Here is a 9,819-nt window from a genome sequence, read left to right as displayed (position 1 = left end):
GGAAGATTTGGTTATTTTAGATCCACTTGTCTTTATATCTAAAAGGGCTGGATTTGATGGACTAATTGCAATAAAGTCCAGCTCTTTACTAATTCAGATGGGTTCTCCTGCCCCATTATACTGAAATTGTTGAGTTGTACTGTAGTCACAGAAAACCAGAGAGTTAGAAGGTGCTTTGAGGCCATTTAGCCTCCAGGCAGAGCTGTTCCGTAAACTATTTTAGACCTATGGTGGCTTATGTCGTTATCCGGCGATCTGTGTAATCATTCCTGTTAAATGATGCTACCCTACATAGATCATGTTTTATTTTTGTCAAGCACTTTAACCCTCACTTGAATTATACCCTCCACAGCCCTAGAATGATTATTTCCTTTTCTCAAATGAGGAGACTGAGGCACAGTGAGGAACTCTGACTGGCTTCATGTCTCAGAAGCTACCTGCTATAAGCTAGGAATAGAACTCTCGTAGTCCAGCTCATAGTGAAAAGCAACAACTTCTCCCAGTCTTAATTGCCTGCTCAAGTGTGCTTCAGAGATTGCCTCTTCTCTTTCATTTGAAGATGTGGGGTCCTATTGTCTAGCTTCCTGAAGATGCCCTGGTTCCCAAAGCATTCAGACAGAACACTGCCACCTCCTGCAATCATGCAAACCAGCATGTAGGACAGGGGAAGAGAAGGAAATAAGTGAAATAAACGAGGGAGAGAAGCAGGCGGCATTGTCTTTTGGGCTCCAAAAGACAACCTGCTAGCGGGCACTGTCCCTTAGACATCCCACTCAACTTTCAGTTCAGAAACAGGGCAAGGCTGCTGTTAGCAACTATTTCAATGGGAGCTATATACTGGCCCAGAAATAATAAAGCCAATTTTTTGAGCGCTTGTTAAATAGGCAACGTGCTGAGTGCGCTCCCATTTCATCCTCACATCAACCACAGAGGTCAGTCATATTACTCTTTCCATTTTGTAGATGAGGAACCCAAAGCGTAAAGAGGAGAAGTCACTTGCTGAAGCCCACATGGCCCATGTGCCTGTCTGACTTAACAGGCGACTGATAACCGGTGCACTGAACGGCCCCTCCTGAGAGCTTGGGAGCAATGAAGCAAGTTTCAGCTATTCCACACTTTTTAGACAGGTATAAGAGGTGCCTTACTATTTTTGACACATCTGAGTTCATAATGGACAATCAGATAAAGCTGTGCAAATGTTGGGTCTGTGGATTATTGGAATTAGAATTTCTTAGAATCTTTTTCAGGTTTTTTTTTTTTTTTAACACTTATTTGCCCAGAAAACGTGAAGCCCTTGGATGGACATGGTGTATCATTCCCAGGAGCTCTTTTGTTATTTCTGTTGGCAGAACTTAGAATTGCGCATTTCACAGTCTGAATAGGAGTGCCAAAGTCCAACGTTTGAAGAAATGAAAGGACCTACCCTTTTGAGTTTTTTTTTTCATTGACTCAGAAATAATTATACTAAAATGTGAGCACCAACTTTGTGTCAGGCACAGTGCTGAGCAGTAGGACAGAGGTGAACATAATGGTCTTGGCCTTTCTCTCAAAGAGTACATAGTCTAGGACAGGGGTTGGCAAATAACAGCCATGGGCCGATTCTAGCCCGCTGCCTGTTTTTGTAAATAAAGTTTTATTGGAACACAGCTACACTCATCAATCTACAAATTGTCTAGGGTCTAATAGTTGCAACAGAGATCATATGGCCTGTCTAAAATATTTACTCTCTTGCCCTTAACAGAAAATGTTTGCCAACCCCTGGCCTACGATGAGATTTATTTTTCAAGTTTGGGCATTTTAATTTTGGATAGAACACCATGTTTATTCCCAAACTGATCAACTGTTAGGTTTCATTCATTATAATAATAAAGTAACCATCAACATTCATCAAGTCTTTGCTACTTGCCGGGCAGTGTTCTAAGCACTGCATGTGTATTAACTTAATTAGTTCTCACAATAACTCTACATGGTAAGCATTATTATTATGCCCATTTTATGATAAGGACTGGTTAAACAACCTGAACAGAGTGCACAGCTAGAAGTGGCAGCACTGGGATTTATGCCCTGCCAACCTGCCAATAGTTGCTAATGGCATGTGCACTTCTCCACTAAGTTAAATTGGAAGGGGCAGCAGAGTGTGGATTATACTCAAGCAGGTAAGAGAAAAGGAGGAAGTCCACCCTGCAAGAGGCTGGACAGTGCTGGTGTGGCAACTATGGAACCTGGTTTTAGTCCCAAGAAAATCCTGGAGGATGAATCTCTTTCTCTTAATTTTATACTCAGACACACTCTGATTAGAGGGGGATGGAATCGCTGCACCTCACTCTGAGCTTCCCTGTAATTAAAGTGCTTCTCAGAAGTGGATGTGTCTAATGTCTCTGCTCTGCTGATCAGTAGAAGGTGCTTTGAAACTCAGTGGGGAAAAAAAAGGAGAAGCGTTGGTTTATTTCATCAGAAAGAGGAAATGGCAAGGAACAAGGATCCTCTTGATAGCTGATTCCTGTATCACTCTCTGGGAGATTCCCAAGACCCTAGCTGGTATACTCTTCCTTTTCATCTGAATTCCTCCTCTCCAACTTCAGAGTATTCTCATCCCTCCCCCAATGAAGTTCTTTCTAAGACTGAAGGCCTCTCTTGGGGATCTTGATACATGAATACCAAGACCACAAAAATCATAGCAGGGTAACTCCCATGTCTCAGTAGGGGAGAGTAGTTTGCTGAGTTCAGGAAGCAATCATAACAGTAGAGAAGGCTACATTCCTTATCTACTTCCCCAGTCACCATAGAGGCATACTCCAAGGTTCCCCAAATTTTCTTATGAACATGAAATTAGTTGGAAAGGTTAGCTGACTTCTCCTTAGTGGGAAGTTTTGCTTATGCTGACTTCTCCTCAGTGGGAAGTGGTTGCCCATATAGCATCATTGGTCTTCTTCACAGGAACTTGCAATAATGTAGCTTGTCATAGAAATGTATAGAGGATCTTTTCTGTCTCTCATGCATTGAGGTAATTGGAAAAGGAGATGTGGTGCTGATTGATATAGAAAATCACAACCAACCACATAGGCTTTCCCCTGGCATGGGAGCTTACACTGCCAAAGCTTCATCGTGCCTTCTCTGAACAAGGACCCATTACTTCTTGCACTCAAAGCCCTGTGCAGCTACAGGTACATACAGTAGGATGCTCACCTCATGAATTTCTAATAGTTTATTCCTTGTTTCAGACCTCAGCCTGAGCTCCTGATATAACCTTGATAAAACCACAAGTACAACAAGCAAGTATATATATAGTCTCTAAAACAGGCATGGGATTATAGAAAAGCAAAAGGCACCTGCTTTTAGGTCTGACAAGCTAGTCACTCCATAAAATTTTTGCACCGCAGTTCCTGCTGTTCTGTAAAATCTTTGGGAGGCCTTGCATTTCATATGCAAGCGCTACCAGCATGGCATTCGTAGAACATTTAAATAGCCTGTCTCTATAGAATTAGCTAGACAGCCAGCATTGGAGAAGCTGGGAGATAATTATGTCTCCCATAAAATGAAGATTCTGTTCTAAGGAGGGAATGTGGCCAAGATGCCAGGTATATTTTTTCTTTTTCTTCATATCTTGGCCATCTCATGCCAAGACACATTCTGAGCCACCCTGTTGCTCATGCTTCTATCATGAAGCAACTTTATTCTCTCAGAGCTCACTAGTAACATTAACGCCAAAAAGATACAGATTTCATTTTCCCCCAAGATTTTATGTGAGATACACTTTGGGGCTCATGCGTAACCCCTTTGAAAAGAAATATGTGACACAGAATGATCTTGTTATCTGCTTTTCTTTTTTGTTTAGCTCAAAATTATCAAATTAACAGGTAGATCCAAGCTTCCTAGTTTAAATTTGTGCCAAATGGAGTCAAAGTTAACATGTTTTTGAAAGGGTTATCTAATTAAATCTCAAATGGCTCTTGCTAATGTTCAGCGCCGTTTCTGATTCTGGCTACCCTGTCTCTGAGAAGTGAAAGTACTAGTGACTAGGAAAGTAAGAGAAAAGAAGACGAGGAAAAGAGAATTAGGAGTTAAATTCATGCCCTTTATATGGTGTGTTTAATATAGCAGGTGTTTTACATCAGTCCCCCAAAAGAAAGGCAGTATTTTGAAGAAAATAGTCTGGCTACCCTCAATTATATCTCTAGATACTGTAGCTATCACAGAGGGCTGCCATGCACAGTTGTTCAGGTAAGCACTCCGCAGCTCTAAGGAGCATCATTCTTTACATAGTCTGTGTGTGTAGACCTGACCACCGACACTTCTTCCATGGCACTGAACTTCCTTGGCTCCCTGTCTTCCCTCCCTAGCTGTGGTCTGTACTCAGTCCTCCAATCAGGCCAATGCATAGCCACTTTGCATCCTAGTCTGTTACAGTTGGCTTCCTGAGGGTCTGGCCACACACACCACCCTTGTAGTAGGTCTACCCAATTCTAAAGACAGAGACTTGGATTTCTGCTTTGCTCCTAGCAATGCCTAGTGACTTCCCGGTGCACCTGCTGCTTGCATCACCATTACAGGTGCTTACGTTTTGTTTCCAGTTCTGCCCCTATGCCCAGACCCCAGGTTTTCCTGTTTGCCTAGACCTGTTTTGTCCCAGGTATATCTGGAAGCAAGGAGGGAGTTCCTGGAATTCTCCCTCATTTGGAAGGCAGTGGAAGCAGGGAGAGGAAAGAAGAAAGGAATAACAAAGTTATCTAAAGACCCAAACCTGTCCCATTTTGCTTCACCTTGTCAAGTACTGGTTCTGACCCTTATTATTATTTTTTTATTATAGCATCGGCAGACGGCTACAGAATCTTTATTTTGAGCTTAATGTGTTTTAAAATGGTTCTTTCATTAAACTCCATTTACAGCTTCCTCTGAGAAGATCTTAAGGAAGCTCATTTCAGTTACCAAGGAAGAGATGGCAAGTGCCACTGGTCTCATTACAGGTGCACCTCAGAGATATGGTGGGTTCAGTTCCAAACCAACACAATAAAGCAAATATCACAATAAAGTGAGCCACATGAATCTTTTCATTTCCCAGTGCATATAAAACTTCATTTACACTATGTTGTAGTCTATTAAGTGTGCAAAGCATTATGTCTAAAAACAAGGTACATACCTTAATTTTAAAATACCTTATTGCTAAGAAATGATAATGATCATCTGAATCTTCAGCGAGTCCTCATCTTTTTCCTGGTAGAGGGTCTTGCCTCAAGGTGGATTGCAGCTGACCAATCAGGGTGGTGGTTATTGAAGGTTGGGGAGGCTGTTTCAATTTCGTAAAATAAGACCACAGTAAAGTTTGCTGCATCTGTTGACTCTTCCTTTCATGAAAGATTTCTCTGTAGCATGTGACACTGTTTGATGGCATTTATCCACAGAACTTCTTTCAAAATTTGAGTCAACACTCTCAAATCTGCCACTGTGTTATCAACTCAGTTTATGTAATATTCTAAATACTTTGTTGTCATTTTAGCAATGTTTATAGCATCTTCACCAGGAGTAGATTCCATCTCAAGAAACTACTTTCCTTGTTCATTCATAAGAAGCAACCGTCGTTCATTCAAATTTGATAATGAGATTGCAGCAATTGTCATATCTTCACAGGCTCCTCTTCTAATTTTCCCTTTATATTTTTACCACATCTGCAGTGACTTCCTCCACTGAAGCCTTGAACCTCTCAAAGTCATCCATGAGGGTTGGAATCCACCACTTTTAAACTCTTGTTAATGTTGACATTTTGACTTCTTATGAGTCATGAATGTTCTTAATGGCATCTAGAAGGTTGAATCCTTTCCAGAAGGTTTTCAGTATACTTTGGTCACTAGAACTCTAGATTTTTTTTTTTTTTTTAGTTCCAGGTCTTACTCTATTGCCCAGGCTAGGGTGCAGTGGCATGAACACAGTTCAGTGCAGCCTAGAACTCCTGGGCTCAAGTGACTTGCCGCTGTAGCCTCCCAAGTACCTGGGACTATAGGCATACACCATCACACCCAGCTAATTATTATTATTGTAGAGACAGGATCTTGCTATGTTGAGCAGGCTGGTCTTGAACTCCTGGCCTCAAGTGATCCTTCTGCCTTGGCCTCCCAAAGTGTCAGGATTACAGGCATGAGCCACAGTGCCTGGCCCTATTTCTTAAATAATAAGACTTGAAAGATGAAATTACTCTTCAATCCATGGGTTGTAGACGGATGCTGTGTTAGCAGGCATGAAAACAACATGAAACTACTTGTACATCTCCATCAGAGCTCCTGGGTGACAATGTGCATTGTCAATGAGCAGTGATGCTTTGAAAGAAATCATTTTTTCTGTGTAGTAAGTTCAACAGTGGACTTAAAATATTCAGCAAGCCATGCTGTAAACTGATGTGCTGTCATCCAGACTTTGTTGTTCCAATTACACAGCACAGGCAGAGTAGATTTAGCCTAATTCTTAAGGGCTTCAGGATTTTCAGAATGGTAAATTTACATTGGCTTCAACTTATTAACCCCTAACGAAAGAGTCAGCCTGTTCTTTGAAGCTTTGAAGCCAGACTTTGACTTCACTCTAGCTATGCAAATCCTAGACGGCCTCTTCTTCCAATAGGAGGCTGCTGCAGCTCTACCGTTGTCTGGGGTAGCCATCTTTACTAGTGATCTTAACTAGACCTTCGGGATAACTTGCTGCTTCACCTTGGACTTTTATGTTGTAGAAACAGCTTCTTTCCTTAAACCTCATGAACCAACCTCTGCTGGCTTCACACTTTTCTTCTGCACCTTCCTCACCTCTTTTAGCCTTTAAAGAATTAAAGAAAGTTAGGGATTAGGCTTTGGCTTAAGGGAATGTTGTGGCTGGTTTGATCTTCCATCCAGACCACTCAGACTTTCCCCATATCAGCAATAAGGCTCTTTCTTTCTTATAATTCATGAATTTACTGGAGTAGCATGCCTAATGTTCTTCAATAACTTTTCCTTTGCATTCACACCTTGGCTGTTTGTTGCAAGAGGCCCAGCTTTTGACCTACCTCAGCTTTCAACATACCCTCCTCGCTAAGCTTAATCATTATTAGCTTTCAATTTCAAGTGAGAGGCATGTGACTTTTCCTTTCACTTGCACATTTAGAGGCCACGTCAGCGTTAGCAATTGGCCTAATCTCAATATTGTTGTGTCTTAGGGAATAGGAAGGTTCAAGGAGAGGGAGACAGACGGGGGAGGAGCTGGTAGAGAAGTCAGAACACACACAACATTTATCATTTAAGTTCTATGGGCATGGCTGGTGGCTCCCCAAAACAGCTAAGACAAAGATCACTGATCGCAGATAGCTATACAGATATAATAATAATGTTTAAAATATTCCAAGAATTTCCAAAATGTGACTCAGAGACATGATGTGAGCACATGCTGTTGGGAAAAGGGAACCAATGGACTTGCTGGATACAGCATTGCCACAAACCTTCAATTTGTGAAATACACAATATCTGCAAAGGGCAGTAAGGCAAGTGCGGCAACACGAGGTATGCCCACATTTGGTTCTGCTAAAAATATTCCACAGCCACCTTTAGAAGCCACACTTTGTCTCTGGAGCATTGGCTGGCTGCCTCTTTATCCTACCAACCTCTCCTGGTGCTTTCCTTTTCTGTCTCCTCTTTTCCTTTTTTGTCCCTCCTTTTTTTTCCCCCAAGCAATCAAGGGACCATTTTCTCTAGAGCTGAAAGGGACCTCAAGAAATTGTCTAATTCAACGCTTTGCATTGTGGCAAATAAGATGGTTTAATCTTCATTTTGCAGAAGAGGTAACAGATCCAAGCAGACAAACTTGCTTCAAGTCACACAGACTTGTAGAAGTTGTGAGCCAGTGTCCTCAATCTCGGCTGTGAATTAGCATCACTGGGGGACCACGCTTCCAGAGCAATCAAGTCAGAATCTCAGGATGTTGTTTCTGAGTCTAACACACACAAGAAGCACCTGGAGGGCTCCTCAAGAACAGATGGCTGGGCCTCCCCAGAGTTTCTGATTCAGCAGGCCTGGGCGGGGCCCAAGAATCTGCAGGTACAACAAGTTCCAGGTGATGCTGATGCTGTGCGTGCAGACACTGCACTGTGGGAACCACAGAGGCAGGAAGCACGTTTATGGAGGGAGAGTTCAGCAAAGCAGAGAACTGCTCGGCGGTGAGTTGCTGGTGAGTTGATGATTCCCTGGCCCGCTTCAAAGTGTTCCATCCAGTGCCCGGTCAGTGGTCCAGGAAGCCTGGCCCACGCAAAGAGCCTCATATTCCCCAACAAGTTTGCAGACAGGAAATGCACTGGACCTGTGGGGCTCTCTGTCTCCTTTAGCATTTTCTTCCTGGTCTTTGGTCTTAGCATCACCCTTTATTGTATACTCCCTTGCCCCTGGCTCTGCACTACTCCTGACCTCTGAGTCATTGTGTGTCCAAAGCCCTTCCTCTGATATGCAAACTTTTGAATGTTTTCTGGGCTCTGTGCTGTCCTGCCAAGCCTAGCCAATGCCTGCCTGCCTTCAGGTCCCCATGGCTTGGTGCCCAAGATGCAGAGGGCATATCAATCTCCTTGCCCTGTCCCTTTTCTCCTTCTTGCCCTGTACTGTTTGTGGAAAATGCTCACTTGCCCAGCTGCTGGGCCTTTTTGCCTCCTGTCTACTTCCCTGCCAGGACCAGCCTAAGAAACTGACCATTTCTGCTTCAGATATCCACAGTGCTCACAGCTCACTAACTAGATTTCTGATTTTGCTCTGAGAGAGGTCTCTTTTTCAATCCATTTGCTGAGCAAAGCTGATTAACTTACTTCATTAAGTCACCAAACATTTATTGAGCACCTAATATGTAACTAGCACTATCCTAGGTTTAGAGATAAGGGGAAAAACAAAAGATAGTCCCTTCTCACAAGGAGTAGCAGAGGAGACAGGCTTTAGTACAAATCCCGGTTCAGCGTGGCCGATGCAAAAATAGAATCACGTGCCAGGTATGGTGATATGTATCAAGGCAGGAGAGTGTGATTAAACTCTGAGCCACTGGGCTGAGCTCGTCAAGCCCTCCATTTTCCTGGGACTTGGGCTTGCAGATTTCTAATCATCACTGTTTGGCAATAAAATATTGATTTCTATGCACTGTGTTGTTAACCAACACAAGAGGGCAGAGAATTACTCTTTTGCAGCAGCGTTCGGTGCAGGGCAGGAGGAAGTATGCCCATTGAAAGGGGTTTCACGTGGGATATATACTGTTGAGTAAGAAAGGGGGTTTCAGAGGCTGAGTGTGAAATGAGTGAGGGGTTAAGTGGCAAATCCAAGGAGCAGAGTTAGGACGTAGGATAGCAGAAAGCCAACAGGAGAGGGAGGGCTCACTGCTGAAAAGGAGGAGCTTAGAAGTGGTGTCCTGGAGCCACCATAATCTCTGAGGCCCTGTTCCCACCGTGGGGTCTCCTCGGCACCGCTTGGCTGTTGCCCATTTTCCGAAGTCACTTGGATTGAGAAAAGAGAGGGAATAGCCAAGAACCCTGACCTTCAGGTGGGTGACCACTGGCAATGCTGCACAGGGCCTCAGTATTTCAAGATGATTTGGTTAATTGAAGAAAGATGCCAGAAACAAACAAAATCCAGCCCTTGATGGGTCACCCTGGGAAGAAAGGCCGAGTGCCCAGGACCAAGAGAACTGGCTACTCAAACATTCTTGAGAGGTGGTGTCCAGACCATGGGGTGTACATGCAGTTGAAAGGTTAAGTGAAATCCCGAGATGCATGCAGACTAATGCAGAGGGGTAAGAATGACTCATAAAGCAATGCTCTCATTATTTCCAATGATTGGCTGA

The sequence above is a fragment of the Sapajus apella genome, unplaced genomic scaffold (assembly GCF_009761245.1).
Source record: "Sapajus apella isolate SASKATOON/1434 unplaced genomic scaffold, GSC_monkey_1.0 scaffold63, whole genome shotgun sequence".
Taxonomy (NCBI): domain Eukaryota; kingdom Metazoa; phylum Chordata; class Mammalia; order Primates; family Cebidae; genus Sapajus; species Sapajus apella.
Note: the sequence above shows the minus strand (reverse complement) of the source record.